The sequence below is a fragment of the Myotis brandtii genome, unplaced genomic scaffold (genome assembly GCF_000412655.1).
Source record: "Myotis brandtii unplaced genomic scaffold, ASM41265v1 scaffold224, whole genome shotgun sequence".
NCBI classification, from domain to species: domain Eukaryota; kingdom Metazoa; phylum Chordata; class Mammalia; order Chiroptera; family Vespertilionidae; genus Myotis; species Myotis brandtii.
The window spans coordinates 230,382-249,934 of NW_005358400.1; the positions used below are offsets into that span (position 1 = coordinate 230,382).

The following is a 19,553-nucleotide window of genomic DNA, read 5'->3' on the forward strand; positions in this document are numbered from 1 at the left end:
CTCTGGCCCTAGCTCTGAGGCTTCCGCTGGTTTGTTTGCGTTCTATAATCGAAACAATGTATAACTCCAGCTCTGAGATCCCAGGGTTTTGTTTAGCTTCTATATTTGTTACAAAGTTTCAAACTGCCAGCTCAGAGGCCGGCAGCACAGGCGGGGAACGTTGGAGTCCTCCTTCACTGAAGCAAGCAAGCCTCATGTTCGCTTCCAGCTGCCTGGCTGCCGGCCGCCATCTTGGCTGACAGTTAATTTGCATATACTCACTGATTAGCCAATGGGAAGGGTAGCGGTCGTATGCTAATTACCATGTTTCTCTTTTATTAGTGTAGATATGTTGAAGAGGTATAGATCAAAGTATTGACAGTTCTATGGAGTTACTCTAAATTCTCTTGATACATAAATAATAATAACAACTCTTACAGAATAACATGGGTTATTAGTTTCACTTCTGTAGGCATGTCTACTTAATAGGACACTGGAAAGTTGATAACAGAACAGCATAGCCTACAACTTGAATGATGTTTTAAAGATCACTGTGTCTTAAGTTAAACACTAAATCATCTATATAGCTCTTTCTCTATTTCTATTCAGTAATTCTCTGCTTATCTTTTTAATGTGTCTATAAAGTTAAAGTCTTCAGGATTTGTTAAGCACAGGCCGGGACCATGGAAAATAACCAACAACCACATCTAAGAGTCTGTTTCTTCCAGAAGGAAGACCCTTCCTGCAGAGCCCTTGAATAAGACTGATACCTCAATATAGGAGCACCCAAATACCTAAACTTTGATGGATTTTAAGGGAGATGTTGACAGCAATACAGCCATAGTAGGGCATGGTAACACACCCAGATATCAGTGGATAGAGATTACAGATAAAAAATTAACAAGAAAACAGCCGAAACCGGTTTGGCTCAGTGGATAGAGCATCGGCCTGCAGACTGAAAGGTCCCAGGTTCGATTCCGGTCAAGAGCATGTACCTGGGTTGCGGACACATCCCCAGTGGGAGATGTGCAGGAGGCAGCTGATCGATGTTTCTCTCTCATCAATGTTTCTAACTCTCTATCTCTCTCCCTTCCTCTCTGTAAAAAATCAATAAAATATATTTTAAAAAATTAACAAGAAAACAGAGGCTATAAATGACACACTAGATCAGAGGGATCTGAGGAATATTTATAGAACATTTCTCCCCAAAGCAACAGAATATACATTCTTCTCAAGTGTCTCTTCACATGAAACATTTTCAAAGGAAGACCACATGTCAGGGCACAAAACAATGCTACACAAATTCAAGAAGACTGCTGTAATACCAAGCATATTCTCACATCAAATGACATGAAGTTAGAAATCAACTACAATAAAAAAAAAACCTCAAGAACACTAAAATACATGGAGGCTAAATAGCATATTATTAATCAATGAATGGATTACCAATGAGATTAATCAAAAACAAATGAAAACGAACATACAACCAATGGAACACAGTGAAAGCAGTCCTGAGAGGGAAGTTTATAGCACTACAGGCCCACCTTAACAAACAAGAAAAATCACTAATAAAATATCTACACCTAAAACTAATTTAATTAAATAAAATCAGAAAGGAAAGAGGCAATATAACAACAGACAGCACAGAAATAAATTTCTAGCAAATAAAAGTCCTGAACCAGACGGATTTGTAGAATTTTACCAAACACCCAAAGAATTAGCACCTATCCTCTTCAAATTATTTCAAAAAAGAGAAAGCTCTTTTTATGAAGCTAGCCTTATCCTAATTCCAAAACCAGATAAAGACACTACAAAGAAAGAAAATTACAGGCCAATATCCCTGATGAACACAGATGGTAAAATCCTCAACAAAATATTAGCAAATTGGATCCTGCAGAATATTAAGATCACACACCATGTTCAAGTGGGATTTATTCTAGAGATGCAAGGCTGGTACAATATTTGCAAATCAATACATGTGATAAATCACATAAGCAAATTAAAAGATAAAAATAATATGATCATGTCAATACATGCAGAAAAAGCATTTGACAAAATCTAGCACCCTTTTTGATAAAAACTCTAAGTAAAGTGGGAATAGATGAATCATACCTCAACATAATAAAGGTCATCTATAATAATAAAAGCGTAATATGCAGATCGACCAAATAGCCGAACAGTGGAACTATCATCTGGATGACCATCTGGAGGACCACAGTATGACACCAATCAGCGCCAGGACAGCCAAGGCGGGTGCAATGTGATTGGTTGGTTCAATCAATCAATTGGGGGCTCCACAATTGCCCCAAAGAGGGTTGCCCAGGCCGCTGACTGGCGGGCTGCAGCGGGTGGGCAGGGCCTCCCTCTGCGGGGTGCTATCAATCGCATGAAGCCCCTGCAGAGAAAGGCCCAGGCCACTGGTGAGGGAGGGACACAAGGCCCAGTTATGCCCGTCACCTGAGCCTGCCCAAGAGCCTGCGAACTACCAGACATGTCCATGGGTGAACCAACTCAAAACTACCCAGTTGCTGGATCTTGAGAGAATCATACTCAGCACAAATGTCTGATGAAAAAGTGCAAAAACCATATGATTTCACTCACATTTGGGATATAAAATAGAAATCAATCAGCCATCAAATAAAACAAATAAACTCATAACCTTGGACAGCATTACTAAATGGTTAGAGCATCAGACCAAAAACCAAAGGGTCATGGGTTTGATTCTGTGTCAATGGCACATACCTGGGTGGGATGTTGCATCCCCAGCCCTAGACAGGGCCCCTGCAAGAGGAGGCAATCAATGTACTCTCTCATGTCCATGTTTTTCTCTTCCTTTCTCTCTCTCTCTCTCTCTCTCTCTCTCTCTCTCTCTCCCTTTTTTTCCCCTACCTCCCACTCTCTTCCCCTCTCCTCTCTTCTACTCTCTCTAAGAAATCAATTTAGGAAAATCCTTGGGTGAGAACAAAAAACTAACTAAGTAACTAACTAACTAACTAACTAACTAACAGACACAGACAACAGTATGGTGGTTACTGGTGGGAAAGGGGGGTGGGGAAAGGTTGAAGAGAGTAAAGGGTCAAATATATGGTGATGGAATAAGACAAGTTTTGGGGCTGTGAGCACAGAATGCAATACAAAGATGATGTACTATACATTTGTATATCTGAAACTCATATAATATTATTAACCAATGTCACCCCAGTAATTTAATCTGTGAGGATGGTAGAACCATCTGCATCTTGTATTCCCACTATTACCTGTAGACAAGCACAATACTGGACAAAGAGTTGTTCTCAATAAATATTTGTTAAATAAGGAAATTGATCAAAATCTCTCTGATTCTACCTTTCTCTTTGATCATTATGTCCAGCCTACATCTGTGGGAAATATTATCCTTTCCTTATTCATCAATGTTTAGTGTCACAGAAACAAACAATTACATTTTTGTTGTTGTTAATCTTCACCTGGGAATATTTTTTTTATTCATATTTTTTAGAGAGAGTGGAAGGGAAGGGTGGAGGGAGGAGAGAAGGAAGGGAGAGAGGGAGAGAGAATGAGAGATGTGAGAGAGACACATTGATTTGTTGCCTCCTGCACAAGCCCTAACTGGAGCCGGGGATCTAATCTGCAACCCAGGCATGTGCCCTTGACCAGGAATCAAACCCACAACCCTTTGGTGCATGGGCTGACACTCAGCGATATGAGTCAGAGCTAAACAATTATGTTTTAAATATTTTTTTCCTTGCTATCTAGAAACATTGGCAATGGGGAAAGCCATTTGAATAACTCATATTGGATCAGACTTGACTGGGGCAAGCTGAACATGCTAGTTGTTGAAAACTGGCTCATCTGATAGGAAGCCATCAAATACAAACTTGAATCACTATTACATACACAGACACTCCTTTTGAAAGAAGAGTTATGTCTTTATACCTCAAGGATAGGGAGTAGAAAACAGCTTCTTATCAACTAAGAGAAATGGTTACAATTCAGCTTTGTCCACAGAGTTGATGTTGGTGATGGGTGTTCAGACGGATAACATGCTGAGCTGTGCTTCCCACACTTCCCAGTGCTCTTCTCCCACCAGATTACCTCAGAGCTAGTTCTGTCTGCTCACCCAACTCTATCCCTGAAAGTTTCTAGTTTATTTATAAATTATATGAATGGTAAGTGAAGTCATTTATTTATACAAATATCCTCTGAGCGGCAATCCCTGAAAGAATTACTTTTTTGTTGGGCTCAGTCTTCAAAATGGATTACAGCCTAAAATCAGCAGAGACACGAAATAGAAAGAATGAGAAATCTATGCTGAACCAAATTGGTATGGCTTAGTGTCAACATATGAACCACGAAGTCTCAGTTAAATTCCTGGTCAGGGCACATACATGGGTTATTGGCTAGATCCTCAGTAGGTGCCTGCAGGCAGAAGCCAATCAGTAATTCTCTTTCACCATTGAGGTTTCTCTTTCTCCCTCTCCCTCCCTCTCTGAAATTATATATATAATAGTGGCTCAGTGCATGAAATTCATGCACAGTAAGGGTGGGGGCGGGGTATACCGCAGCCCGGCCTGTACCCTCTCCAATCTGGGATCCTTTGAGGGATGTCTGACTAAACCGGCAATCAGACATCCCTCTTGCAATCAGGGACGGCTGGCTCCTAACCACTCACCTGCCTGCCTGCCTGATTGCCCCAAACCACTCTGCATGCCAGCCTGTTTGCCCCCAACTGCCCCCAACTGGCCTGCACACCCCAAACTGCCCTCCTGTGCCAACCTGACCACCCCCAACTGCCCCCCGCTGGTCTGATCACCCCAACTGACCCCCACTGATGGCCTGCTCACCCCAATTGCCCCCCACCCCCGCTGGCCTGATCACCCACAATTGCCCTCCCCTCTTGGCCTCTAAGCGCCTCTACCTTGGCCCTGCTACCATGGCTTTGTCCAGAAGGTCTTCTGGAAGGTCTCCCAGTCTAACTAGCATATTACCCTTTTATTAGTATAACTAGAGGCTTGGTGCATGGGTGGGGGCCAACTGGTTGGCCCTGAAGGGTGTCCTGGAGCAGGGTAGGGGTTCTCTTGGTGAGAAGGCAGCCTTGGAAAAGGGCCTGTTGTGGTTTGCAGGCCGGCAACACCCCCATTGGTGTGGGGGTCTCCACTGGGGATGGTGCTAGCCTGGGTGAGAGGCTGAGGGCTGTTTTCAGTCTGGCGACACCCCCCAGCAGGGACCCATGCACCATGGGGGTGTGGCCAGCCTGGGTAAGGAACTGGGGGCCATTTTCAGGCTGGCCACACACTATTCAGGGAGGGGGTGTCTGCTGGGGTGCCTGGCCAGCCTGGGTGAGGGGCTGATGGCTGTTTTCAGGCTGGCCATGCCCCCCAGCAGGGACTCTCACCCCATGGGAATGTGGCCAGCCTGGGTGAGGGCTGAGGGCCATTTGCAGACCCCTCCCTCAGCAGCTGGCCCTGATGACTCAAACCTCCCAAGCCCACAGGCCCCTCCTTCAGCCTCCAGCCAGTGCAGGAGTGCAGCCTCCTGCACTCTGGCCTGCTCCATGGCTGCTGCCCACAGGCCCCTCCTTCAGTGCTGGCCCAGGCAGGTGGGAAGCTTGGCTTCCTTTGTCGCTGGGGCTACCCAAGCCTCCTGCCTGCTCTGGCTGGCTCCGTGGACTCAGCCATCCTTGTCCCACTATTTTCCATACTCCTGATTGGCTGGTGGGCGTGGCTTGTGGGCATCATGGAGTAATGGTTAATTTGCATGTTTCTCATTTATTAGTGTAGATATATATAGAGAGATAGAGATAGATAGATAGAGATAGAGATAGAGTTAGAGATAGAGATAGAGATAGAGATAGAGATAGAGATAGAGATAGAGATATTTTTAAGTCCACACTGAGAAAAAAATTTGCCAGGAGGTTTAAGAAATAGATACTGAGGAAAATTCCTCTCAACACCAAACACCACATTTCCCTGAATCTCCCTACAACATACATACAAACACCCATCTTCCTTTAACTGGAAAATTTGGGTCCTGCTTCTTTCTCTAAATGTGAAATCAATGCTAAGTTCAAAACAATGGTTATAAGGATGATCAAGGAACTTAGTGAGAACTTCAACAGAGCGATAGCAGGCATAAAAAAGGACATACTGGTAGAAACCATAAAGAAGAACCAATCAGCCGGAACCGGTTTGGCTCAGTGGATAGAGTGTCAGCCTGAGGACTGAAAGGTCCCGGGTTCGATTCCAGTCAAGGGCATGTGCCTGGGTTGCGGACACATCCCCAGTGGGAGATGTGCAGGAGGCAGCTGATCGATGTTTCTCTCTCATTGATGTTTCTAACTCTCTATCTCTTTCCCTTCCTTTCTGTAAAAAAGTCAATAAAATATATTTAAAAAAAAAGAAGAAGAACCAGTCAGAAATGAAGAATACAATATCTATGATGAAGAATACACCAGGATGAATCAACAGGAGATTCGGTGAAGCAAATAATCAAATCAGTGATTTAGAAGACATGGTAGTAGAAATCATTCAATTAAAGCAGCAAAAAGAAAAAATAATTCTTAAAAGTTTGAATAATTTTAGGCATTTCTGGAACAATATGAAGCATAAAAACATTTCCATCATAGGGGTACCAGAAGGAGAAAAGAGAGAGCAAGAGATTGATAACCTATTTTTAAAAACAATGACTGAAAACTTTTCTAATCTGGTGAAGAAAAAAGACACACAAGTCCAGGAAGTGCAGAGTCCCTAACAAGATGAACCCAAAATGGCCCACACCAATGTGCATCATCATTTAAATGGCAAAGCCTAGAAACAAGTATTGAATCTTAAAAATGGCAACAGACAGACCTATAAGGGAGCTCCCATAACACTACCAGTTAACTTCTCAATAGAAACTTTCAAGGCCCGAAGAGATTGGTATGAAATATGCAACTTCATGAAAAGTAAGGCCCTACAAGCATGATTACTCTACCTAGAAAGGTTATCATTTAAAATTGAAGGAGAGATAAAAGGCTTCCCAGGCAAGAATAAGCTCAAGTAGTTCATCACCACTAAACTAGTATTACAAGAAAAATTTAAGGAACTTATCTAAGAAGTAACAATTAAAAAAAAGGAACACAAGTGTAAATTTAAAAACAGTCAATAAATAAATACTTATCAATAATCAATTTAAATGTATGAAATTTATAAATGGATGAAAGGCTTCAATCAAAGGGCATAGGGTAGCTGAATAGATGACAAAACAAGACTGATATATATGCTGTATACAAGACACTCCCCACAGAATAAAAGACACACAGAGACCGAAAGTAAAGGGATGAAAAATATATTTCATGAAATGAAAATGAAAAAAGAAAAAAGCTAAAATAGCACACTTATATCAGGCAAAATACATTTTTTGACTCTGTGCACTGCCTTGGATGCCCAGTGACTCCCAGTCTCCTTCAGGTTTTGCTTTTGCTCTTCAATATGCACTTGAACTGTGGCCAAGTAGCATCTGTGCTCTTCTCCTAGGGTGCTGTTTCCCCCTCCCTGCAGCACCTGTACATCACAGAAGAGGTCATTTGTGTAGAAATTACCTTGGTTATCCCTCTCCAAATTCTCAACCACAGCCATCAGCTTCTCCAGCTGTTCCCTCTGCTCTTCCCCTGTGGCCTGGTTGTTGAGGCAACAATACCTCTTCCCACACTCCTGAACCAGGATCTGCAGGCTGTGGTTGTCCGTTTTGGCTACATACTCATCCAAGGACACATCCCCTAAGTCCTCCTTGTGGGTGAAGAGGACCACCACATGTCTCATGGCTCCTACCCAAAGACCTCCTTCACCCAACTCACTGCCACCGTGTCCTGGGCAGTGAAGCACCACTGCTGTGTCATAGGCAGAAGTACATGGGGTCCTGGGGCTGAGAGCAGGTAGCAGTCCCCGATGTGCTTGTATATCTCTTGGTCCTGGGTCTTGAGTCAAAGGTGGAGGGCATGTCAACCTCTAGGATGTTCCTTCCATTCCACATGCCTGTGGCCAACTGGCACGTCCTGGCCATGGCCTGGGCCCCCAGCCTGGACTCCAACATAGGTTGACAGAGTATGCTGTTCCCAGTGGCACTCTTTCCCCAACCAGATTTGCCCACCAGGATGAGCCTCAGTGAGGAAGATGATGCAAACTGCTTATCTTCTACATTTCCTGAATAAGAAAAGCTGTGTGTCTTATTAAGCTAGGGCTGCTTCCAATTTTTCAGTCATGGACACTCATGGTATCTCATTAAAGCTGTAAATCTCCCTCCCAGGAAACTGTCATATCTAAATACATACAAAAGTTTCCAACAACTTTAGGGGGTTCTCAGGTCATAGGACGTCTACATAGGAAGCCCACTTTGGACCCATAGCCAACAGTAAGAACTACTACATTGAGAAGGTTATTCCAAGTTCTTCATCAATTCCAGGGAAGACAGTTTTGCTGAAAGAAAAGTGGTCCCTGTGTTTCTCCAGGGATGGTGCCTGGCCCAGTTTCATGTTAAATAAATGAGATTAGAAGGATTGAAAGGATGAACAGGCACACATGGGAAAATATTACCACCTTTTTCACTGACAAATAACCAGGAACATTTGTGTAGAAGTGCTCAACATATTCACCTAAACCTTGGGAGAAAAGGAAGTGTCAGCTGTGACCTTCCACCAAGAACCAGCTGAGGTCCCTGGGTCTCTGTTCTTTGGGTGGGGAGTTCTCTGCTTGAAGTTGAAACAACAGAATGGTCATAGTTAATGTCAAAGGCAAAGCCTGAGAGATGACTCAGGATGGGTGGCTGAAGAGAATGGAATTTAAGACCATTAGTAGTACATGTAATGGAGAGGTCACCTACTTGGCTGATTGAATTACAGGAAGTTAACAAAAGTGGTGTTGGAGAGAGCGACACTGAGCCAGGAGCTAAAACTTTCAAGGGACCAAGAAGGGTGAGAACCTGGGGAGTTCTAGAGTTCTATGAGCCCAAATGGATTCAAAGTTCATTGCAGTGTTCTAAAATCTATTATTTTATTTCTTCTACTCTGTGTTGGTTCTTCATTTTCTGCAGTGTTCTGGGGTGTTTTGTAACCTGCATGATTAGTAAATCTTTCTGAGAGATATTTCCATTTTCTGCTCAAAGTGGACGAGGAAAGAGAACATTTATTCATAATTCAGTTCAAAACCCTGCAACTTCTGACCTGAAGTTTCATTTCCACATTTCCCACACATCGTGTGGAGGGAGAACATTGTACTGAAGGGGTCGGGTGGAGGTGGGGATGACGGTGGTGGGGAAGGTAAAGAAGAAATAAGCACTGACTTTTTCTTCTTCAGTTTAAAACACTGGGTTTCTGTCACTGTGTTTGAGGTAAGGAAATGGTGCCTCTTATAGGCATTCTTACCTTCAGCCTTAGTTCCACTTCTGCTCTTCGGAAGTCGTTCCATCCTCTTCCAGTATAAAAACAGGAAAAGAATAAAACGTAAGTTTCCACATGGAGCTGGTAAGGCCTGAGGTCACCTCCAGTTCAGACTCCTAAGAATAATTCTCCATCGAGGAACCATTTTCATTGCTAGTTTCCTAACTCAAATTATGCCCTCAAAAGTCTATACATAACTTTAAGGGAACCTGGTGATGCTAACACAATGCACTGTGAACACAATGCTTGGTCCCTTTTTTTCTGTGACAGCTTACAGGAAAGCAGGAAGAATTTTAAAACCAATCGATGGCTTACGTCCCTCCAGCTGGAAAAGGCATGAAGTAAAAAAAGCATTCCTTATGGAATAAGGAGGGGAACATTATCTTATTTTATGTTTTGGAATCCTAATAGGCTTTCTGGAAACAGTACTCCCTCTCATGTCAGTCCTTGAAGGACTCATGTCCCAGATCCAACCGTCTCCTGGGAAGGCGCACTGTTCTTTTCCTCTTGTCCACTGCATACCCATGTGACACAAAGCATGTTGAGCACAAGAAATTCTCATTACTTCAAACAAGCCAATGTCATTTACAACAAGGTAATTTTATTTCCTCTGTTCTAGCAAGTTTGTTGTTAGTCCTCTGAGCAGTTGGTGGAGAGAAGGGGGTGCCATATCCAAAGAGATAGAATCAACACTGAGCACAAACTTAAGAAAAACTCACTTCCTGTCTCAGTGTTTAATCAAATGTTTTTCCTGGCTGGCTCTGAGGTCCTTGTCTACCAGTGATCATCATTTTCTGTCCCAGTAGATTTAAACAGAAATTGGCACAATCACTGGCAAGAATTGGCATAAATGTTTCCTTCAAATGAGGCATAATATTGTTTCACTCATTTTGGTGTTAGAAAAGACAAGATGTTACATAACTAAGATGAGGCTATATTTACTTTCTCAGTTTTAAATATTATGCAGTTTTGAAACAAGTTTTTAAGTGAACTTATGAAAAAAAAACACAATTTGCAATGAACAAACGTAAGTACTTTGGCATTTTTACTGCAGATATTCTCTGATTAAAAAGTTAACACACTACACATGAATTTCATTTATGTTTTTCTCCCTCCCTCTGCCCTTCAGAGGCAACCAATATTCTGAGCTTTTTGTGTATCATCTCATGTGAGTATTTACACTTCTACATACATATGTATCTATCGATAATGTCTAATACTGATTTTGTATCTTAAGCTTTTATATAAAAGACATTATTTGTATAAAATTATATCAAATTTTTTATTAAAAAACTTTTAAGTTGTTCCAAAATATATGCTTCCTGCAAAATAATCCCCACGTACTGCATATCTCTGTGCAACAACTGATGGATGGCTGTCATCTACTAGATATTGTCAATGTGACTCGAGACCCTTATGCCAATTCTCATTGACCCAGGCCATGTGTGAGAAGTCCCCAAATCTTCACTTGCACTTGGTGATATTCCACTGTTAATTTTTTATCACCTTATGGACATACATAATGATGTCTTTGTCCATTTACAAATCCATCCTTGCATCCCTGGGATAAATCCTACTTGGTCATGGTGTATGATCTTTCTGATGTACTGCTGGATCCGATTTGCTAAGATTTTGTTGAGGATTTTGGCATCTATGTTCATGAGGGATATTGGCCTGTAATTCTCTTTCATTGTGTTGTCTTTACCTGGTTTTGGTATTAGGGTGATGCTGGCTTCATAGAATGAGCTTGGAAGTGTTCCTTCCTCTTGAATTTTTTGTAGTGGTCTGAGGAGGGTAGGTTTTAGTTCTTCCTTGAATGTTTGAATTTGAAAATGGTTTTCATAGTTTGTTTGCTATTCAGGTTGCTTCTGTTATATAGAAATGTTTGCACACTTTTCTATTCCTATAGTGGGATTATTTTTGGCCCTCCATTGGTAAACCTAAGGTGGGTTCTGGCAGTTGGAATATGTCAGCTAACTGCTAACTTAATTTTCTTTTCTTCTCGTGCTTGTTTATGCTGCACATTAGACTCCTAGAAGGACACAAACTACTGAAGGTGACTCAAGCCAAAATAAAATCTAAAAGAAGTTAAATTAAAATAAAAAACTTCAACCAAAGAAAAGCCCCGTACCAGATGGCTTCACTAGTGAATTCATTAAACATTTAAAGAATTAATACAAATACATTGCAGACACTTTCAAAAACCAGGAAAGGAGGAAGTACTTCATCATTCACTCCATGAGGTCCGGATCCTTCAAAGGTACTACAAGAAAAAAAACTACAAACCAATACCCTTTATGAATATAGACATAAAATCCTCACCAAAATAGTAGCAAATTGAATGAGGCAACTTACAAATACAAGTACATATGTGAGAAGTATGTACTGTATATAAGTATAGATATCTGGGATTTATAATAGTTTACTTATTGAATTACACCCCAATATCCAATATCTCCAAGGCCTTCAATAATTTGTCAGTCATATGTCAGTTGAGTGTCCCCCACTCCTTGATGACTTGGTGAAATTGTTGGTGCAAATCATTACACAGCATGGAAGACTTCACAGTCCTCCCCTCTGTTTCTAAGAGTTCCCTTTCCTTTTCCTCAGCCTCTCCTCTTTCCTCATTCCTGTGATATTGTGCACTGTTTCTGCTTCAGCCTGTCACTCTGAAGACCCCAAATGCACCATTTTTACTGTTTCTTAAAACACACTAGTATTTATGCAGAGCTATTCATATTCAGCTATTTCATTTTTAGTTTTAGAAACTTTACTGGAAATGCTACAGAGTACAAGATTCAGCACACAGAGTTTCTCTCTCATTCTAATGACTCTCCTCTTTGCTCTTCCCTCTTTTCTGCCCTCTAATTTTTAAGATGCTGTTATTTGTGTATATGAGTTTCTATCCCTTAGTGGATAAAAATCATATGTCTATTTTAGACACTCAAGCTTTGGTTTAGAAAGCAACAAACCAAAACATCTACTCCCCCTGCTCATCAATTTATGTTGAAAGGCAGGATCAGTCAATTTAGCAAACATTTTACAATTTTCCACATTTTCAAAATAGTGGATAAATTATAGACAAGTATCAAGTGTGGACCAAATGATTCAGGTTACTCCCATCCCATTTAAAAGAAGACATGTGTGTGTTTATTTCTGGTATCCATTGGTTTTCTTGAACTTTTAAAAGACTCCTTTCAAATCTCCTACCTGCTGGAAAAGGGCTGTCTCCTTTTGAATTCTCTACAACTGGTTTTCCTATCAATTTGCTGGCTGTTGCTAGTTATTTTAGTTGTTTGGTTGCTTTCTCTTTCTTTTTCTCTCTTGATTTTCTTTACAGTCTCTGATGTTGGATGAGAAAAGTGGTTTTGTGCTGTGCTTCCTGTTTTGCAGCTTTTGGGCTCTTCGTCCTTTGTTTTCTAGGTGACTGGGTTTGAGATTGGCTTATACTTTGCTCTTGTGGTTTGACACTCTGGGTGGCTTCTGGTGTGGCTTGCGACCAGGCACTTATTTGTTGCTCAGAGCTGGAGTTCTAAAAGTCATTCCAATATGGGTTCTTCGCTGGGCACTTTACTAACAACTTCTGGATAAGTGACCGAGTCCATTGGAAATACTTTGTCTGAAAATTTATGCAGGGAAAAGCCACCATAAAGCAGAACCTTGTACCTGTTATTCACACATATCCTGGCACCACCTGTGACAGTTACATTGAGCTCCTTCAATCTGGGCACCAAGAAAAGTATGTAAAATTAGAGGCCATTGTTTTGGAAATAAGTTGGTGATTTTTAACACTTAACACCAACCTTTGTCTTAAATTTAGGATCACATAGCAAAAAGCAACAAGCAAGACGTTACTTTGAGAAGAGTTTGGCTGCAAGTCCAAAATCATCATAAAAGGGTCATTTTAGTCATTGCACTATAGCATTTTCTTCATATGTTGCAAGTAGAAGCGTGTTCCTTATCCACAGCAGGAAACTATTGTATTGTTGACATCTGTACTAGCTATTGTTAACTCACCGGCAACTCTTAGATCCTATATCTTCTAACCTGTCTTGGACTTAGTCACTTTGTGGCTAAAGTTTCCTGATGTTACTCAAGGCTTTCATGCTTGGATGCTCTTTTTAAGCACAAGACATGGTTTAAGCAAGGTAGTTTTATTTTCTTCATCAAGTAAAGGAGATGGAGGATTCACAGACAAATCTTTGTCTCCCCAAAAGGAGTGCTTTTATACACTATCTGGTTAATTAAATATTGATTTCTTTAGTTTTTATTTTTTTATTGATTAAAGTATTACATATGCGTCCTTATCGGCCCATTGCCCCCTACCCACCCACACTCATGCCCTCACTCCCCTGTTGTCTATATCCATTGGTTAGGCTTATATGCAAGCATATAAGTCCATTGTTTGATCTCTCCCCTTACCCCCATTGTCCCTTAACTTCCCTCTGAGATTTGACAGTCTGATCAATGCTTCTTTGTCTCTGGATCCGTTTTTGTTCATCAGTTTATGTTGTACATTATATTCCATAAATGAGTGAGATCATGTGATATTTATCTTTCTCTGACTGGCTTATTTTGCTTAGCATGATGCTCTCCAGTTCCAACCATGCTGTTGCAAATGGTAAGAACTCTTCCTTTTTTACCAAAGTGTAGTATATTCCATTGTGTAGATGTACCACAGTTTTCTTAATCCACTCACCTGTTGATGGGCACTTAGGCTGTTTCCAAATCTTAGCTATGGTGAATTGTGCCGCTATGAACATAGGGGTGCATATATCCTTTCTGACTGGTGTTTCTAGTTTCTTGGGATACATACCTCGACGTGGGATCACTGGGTCAAATAGGAGTTCCATTTTTTGTTATTTGAGGAAACTCCATACTGTTCTTACCTTCATATCAACTTACACCATACACAAAAATATACTCAAATTGGATAAGGACTTAAACATAGGACGAAAAACCATAAAAATACTAGAGGAATCCAGAGGCAGCAAAATCTCAGACACATGACAAAGCAATTTCTTCACTAATACAGATCCTAGGGCAATGGAAACTAAAGAGAAAATAAACAAATGGGACCACATCAAAATAAAAAGCTTTTGCACAGCAAAAGAAACCATCAGCAAAACAACAAGAAAGCCCACTGCATGGGAGAACGTATTTGCCAATGTTATCACAAATAAGGGTTTAATCTCCAACATGTACAGGGAACTCATGCAACTTAACAAAAGGAAGATAAGTAACCCAATCAAAAAATGGGCAACAGACCTAAATAGACACTTTTCAAACGAAGATTCAAGAAGGGCAAGAGACGTATGAAAACATGCTCAAAGTCACTAATCATCCAAGAGATGCAAATCTAAACATTGATTTCTTCTTTGCGGTTGGCTACAATTGTGGGGTTGGGTTGGGTTTCTGTCAAGCTCATCCTGCTTCCCACTATGCCTACAAAATACTGTGCTACATTTAAATACTTGGCAAGATGCATTTAGTAAGAGCTTCCATACCATACAATTCTAGTCCTAACAATGATATCCACCATAACATGGTACAGGTTTACTCTAATAACAGGAAGTTCACCCTTATTGAAAACCCACTTGATGGTAGCCTATGATCCTTTTAATGAGCCCTTGATTTCTGTTTGCTAATCTTTTATGGAGAGTTTTTGCATTTATATTTATCAGGGAGATTGGCCTGTAGTTTTTTGTTTTTTTTTCTCATGTAGTGCCCTTGTCTGGTTTTAATATCAGAGTTATTATGGCCTCATAAAATGACTTTGGAAGTTTTCCTTCCTCTGCTCTTTTTTGAGAGTTTGCAAAGGATGGGTAATAATTGTTTTTCAAATGTTTGCTACAATTCACTTGTGAAACTGTTTGGTGTGGGCTTTTCTTTGTTGGGAGATGTTTCATTCCTGCTTCAATCCCCTTACTCATTACTTGCCTGTTCATATTTTGTGTTTCTTTATGACTCAGTCTTGTTAGGTTTTATGCTTCTAGGAATTTTATCCATTTCCTCTAGTTTATCCATTTCTTGGCACATGACTATTCACAGTAGTCCCTTATGATCCTTGAAGTTTTTTCTATCAGTTGTAATGTCTCCTTTTTCATTTATAATTTTATTTATTTGAGCCTTCTTTATTTGAAAATTTTTATTTAGTAAAATGTTTGTACATTTTGATTATTTTTTTCAAAATACAGCTCCTAGGGGATTTTTTTGTTTGTTTGGTTCTTTGTTCTTAAATCTTTTCTATTGTTTTTCTTATATCTGTTTCCTACCTCTGCTGACTTTGGGTTGGTTTGTTCTCTTCTCTTCTTTGTCCTCAATGTAAAGTTAAGTTGTTTATTTGAGATCTTTCTTCTTTCTTAATGTTGTGTCTATCATTACACACTTTCTCTTAGAATTGCTTCTGCTGAATTTCATGTTTTTATATGTGTGTTTCCATTTTTGCTTATTTCAAAATATTTTTATTTCCTTTCTGACTTCTTTCTTATATCCATTGTTTTTTCTGGAGTGTATTGTTCAATTTTCATGTTTTTGTGAGTTTTTCCATTTCTCTCCTGTTAGTGACTTCTCTAGTTGAATAATAGTGTAGTCAGAAAAGATATTTAGTGTTTTTTCAATATTTTTAAATTTACTAAGACTCGTTTATAAATATACTATGTCAAGTCACTGAATAACTGGCTGCTCAGGACTGATTCAAACATTGATCAGGTGTGTAGAAAATAAAAATGGGTGAAACTGGCACCTCAACAAAGTATTGAGCCACCTAAAATCGTGAATAGGTGGATAAACTGAAAATATTTTTATCAATTAAACATGTTTGCAAAAGCCAATTGATTGTTGAAAGCAAAATAATAATATATGGTTGAGTTTATATTTTCTGCAAATATATAATGTATAACAGTAATGCAGAAGGTGGGGAGAGACCTTACAACATATGTGATATGATATAACATTCGCTGAAAGCAGAATATGGTAAGTTAAAGTTGCATATTGCAAACTGTGGAGCAATGAATAAGAAAATCAAATGAGATATAGAATAACACCAGAGTTGAAATAAAACAGAATTTTAAAAATTTACAAAAAAGCAGAGGAGGGCAAATAAAAGATAGATGGGACAAGCTGAAACAAATAGCAAGAGGATGAATTTAAACACAACCTTATCAATAATCATATTAGATGTAAATTATCCTAATGCTCTAATTGGACAGTCAGATTGGATTTGGAAAAAGCAAGACCCAACTGAATGCTGCCTAAAGGAAATCCCACTTTAAATATAGGGACACAGACAGATTAAAAGGAAAGAATTCAAAAAGATATACCATGAAAGGGATACACCATGCACAGATTAGGCACATGAAACCTGCAGGGTCTGTATTAATATCAGACAATGCAGGCTTCAGAATGATACCATATTTACACCATGGGTAAGGAAGGACATTTCATAATGATAAATAGGTTAATTCATCAATAAGACAATAATACTGAATTTTCATGTACCTCATAAATAACTGAGCTCCAAAAAAATAAAAAGAGAGAGAGCTTCAAAATTTAAGAAGTAAATGCTAACAAAAACAAATGGAGAAATAGTCAAATGCACATTTACAGTTGGAGATTTCAACACTCCTCTTTCAATACTGGAATTATTTTCCTTTTTTCCTAAATTGAGCACAGACAAGGGAAGAGAACTGGGTTTTTTAGTTCAGATATCTTCCCACCCAACTCTGACTTGTGGTTTCATTACCACAGTTCCCACATTCTTTTCTGAAGAGTTACCTGAGGGACAGAGGAACTCTAAGACTTAGATTTGCTTCCTGATCTGGGCAGTGTGTGGCTTGGTGTGTGCTATCTACTCTTTCTAGGCTGCTGTTTCTTCCTTTGTCAGAAATAGACAGCAATCTCTCCTGTTTAAAGATCTCCTGAAACCACTGTGAGTGGACCGAGGAGGAGGCTGCTCACAGTGGTGGTGTTGACAATGTTTTGTGAGGATGACTCTTAACTCAGCTGGGAACATGCCTTCCCTGACCAGGCTGCTGCTCTCAGAACCTGTATAAAGAGGCTAAATTACACCAGGCCGATCATGCTCACAGAGCTAGCATGCCATAAATGATGGGGAAGGGCTGTCTGAGGGTGAGCAGAGACTGAAGTTGTCCCTTCTTTTTTTTTTAATTGTTTTATTGCTTTAAGTATTACAAAGAGTATTACATATGTCTCCTTTTTCCCCCGCCCTTAACAATTCCCCGGCCTCCTCTACCACCCAGTGTCTTATGTCCATTGGTTATGCTTATATGCATGCATACAAGTCCTTCAGTTGATCTCTTACCCACCCCCGTCCCGCCCCTCAACCCTCCTCGGCTTTTCCGCTGTAGTTTGACAGTCTGTTCGAGGCAGCTCTGCCTCTGTATCTATTTTTGTTCATAAGTTTATAATGGTCTTTATTATCCATGAGTGAGTGAGATCATGTGGTGTTTTTCCTTGATTGACTGGCTTATTTCACTTATCAATTCTCTTAAACATTGTGAGTTTTTTTATGGCTCAGGGTATGGCCTTTCTTGGTATATGTTCCATGTGCACCTGAAAAAAATATGTCCTCAGCAAATATCAACTTCTACAAAACTCAATAGATCCGTTCATTGGGGGTGTTATGGAATACTTCTAATCCTGGTTCTATGTAGCTGTTCTGTCAATTGTTGAGGGGGTGGTGAAGTTTCTAACTATAATTGGAGATTTACCTGTTTCTCCTTTCAGTTGTCAGTTTCTGCTTCACATATTTCACATCTCTGTTGTTTGGGAAAACACATTTAGGATTGCTCTGTCTTCTTGGAGGAGTCACCTATTTATCATTATATAATGTCCCCCTCTGTTCTGGTAATTTTCTTTGTTCTGAGGTCTAATTTATTTGCTATCAATACAGCCATTCATTCTTCTTTTTACATGAGTAATATTTGCACCACTGATCTTTTCCATCTTTTTTTTAATTTTCAGCCTGTTTCTACTATAATATTCAAAAGGACTTTTCTGTAAGCAGCATATGGTTGGGTCATGAGTTTTAATCTGCTCTGCCAATCTCTTTCTTTTCATTGATGTGTAGACAGCAAAAATACTCTCTTCCCCAGTGGCCTCGATTACAGCCATAGTGGGGTGTGCATGTCCCCTGGAAATCCTGGGTGCCTCTTCCTCGATTTCCACCAGCTCAATCAATGTTCCTTGGGGACTCTCTGAACTCCATTCCTCCCAACCAAACATCAGTAATCAAGTATTTCAGAACACTAGACATTTGCTATTATTTTTTCTCATTTATTTTCATCAGTGACCATCTCCTTCCTCAGCAAAGTGACAATGGTAGGGTTTTCTTGCAAAAGGATATTGACAAGTGGACAAGCCCAAACTCAAGATTTCTATCAATGCCTCTGCTGGGATCTGTGCACAACCCTTGAACCGCAATACCCTTTGGCAGCAGAGAAAATAACAAGTCTCAGCATTGGGCACTGATGGTTCCATTCTTGTTCCCAATAGTTTCCAGGGCTTGTGGGTCTCGCTCCAATATTCATTCAACTGTTGCAGATAATTTTCCATTTTTACATGTTTCTTTAGTGATGTAAGGGCATCAGTGACCTGGAAGTCTCTGTCGGTGAAGGCACCGGGTGAAGGATACTGTGAGGAAGTGATCTGAAATTACCCAGCAGTATTGGAGGTGGGCTTGAGTTTGTGTGTGAAGGTGGAGAGGCTGGGGACAGAGCAAGTGTGGGTGGCCAGATGAGCCAAGGTCTCAGTGGCTCCTAGAGACTCAAGTCTCTGGTTAAAATTTTCTTGGACTTGTAGAAGCCTTTGCATTCAAACTGCTAAGGGGTCTGAATGGAGACCAGGGAGAAAGCGTCCATTCCTGAGACATATGGGCGGTTCAGTGTTTTATCTTCTTATGGGCACTTACTTCATTGTTTACCTGTGGAGGGGGAGGGCGTGTGGTGGTGTCTCTGCACTTGGGTGCATGGTTTTTGAAAAAGGGGTTAGGAATGAGAGAACAGTGTCTTTGTTCAATGGTCATATAAAGCAGATGAATGAACAAATATTGGTTTCTGTTAACACAACGTGAATGTCCAGGGCATTTATTCATGCAATTCAGATTCAATTGAAACAAATGGGTCTGGACTGAGGCTTTGTGTTG

The 19,553-nt window shown here is 40.2% G+C and overlaps 2 pseudogenes; both read right to left on the minus strand.

Moving 5' to 3' along the window:
• LOC102249130 overlaps nt 1-19,553 on the minus strand; it is a 174,399-nt pseudogene that overhangs the window by 3,438 nt on the left and 151,408 nt on the right.
• On the minus strand, nt 3,186-9,416 carry LOC102247933 (annotated as a pseudogene).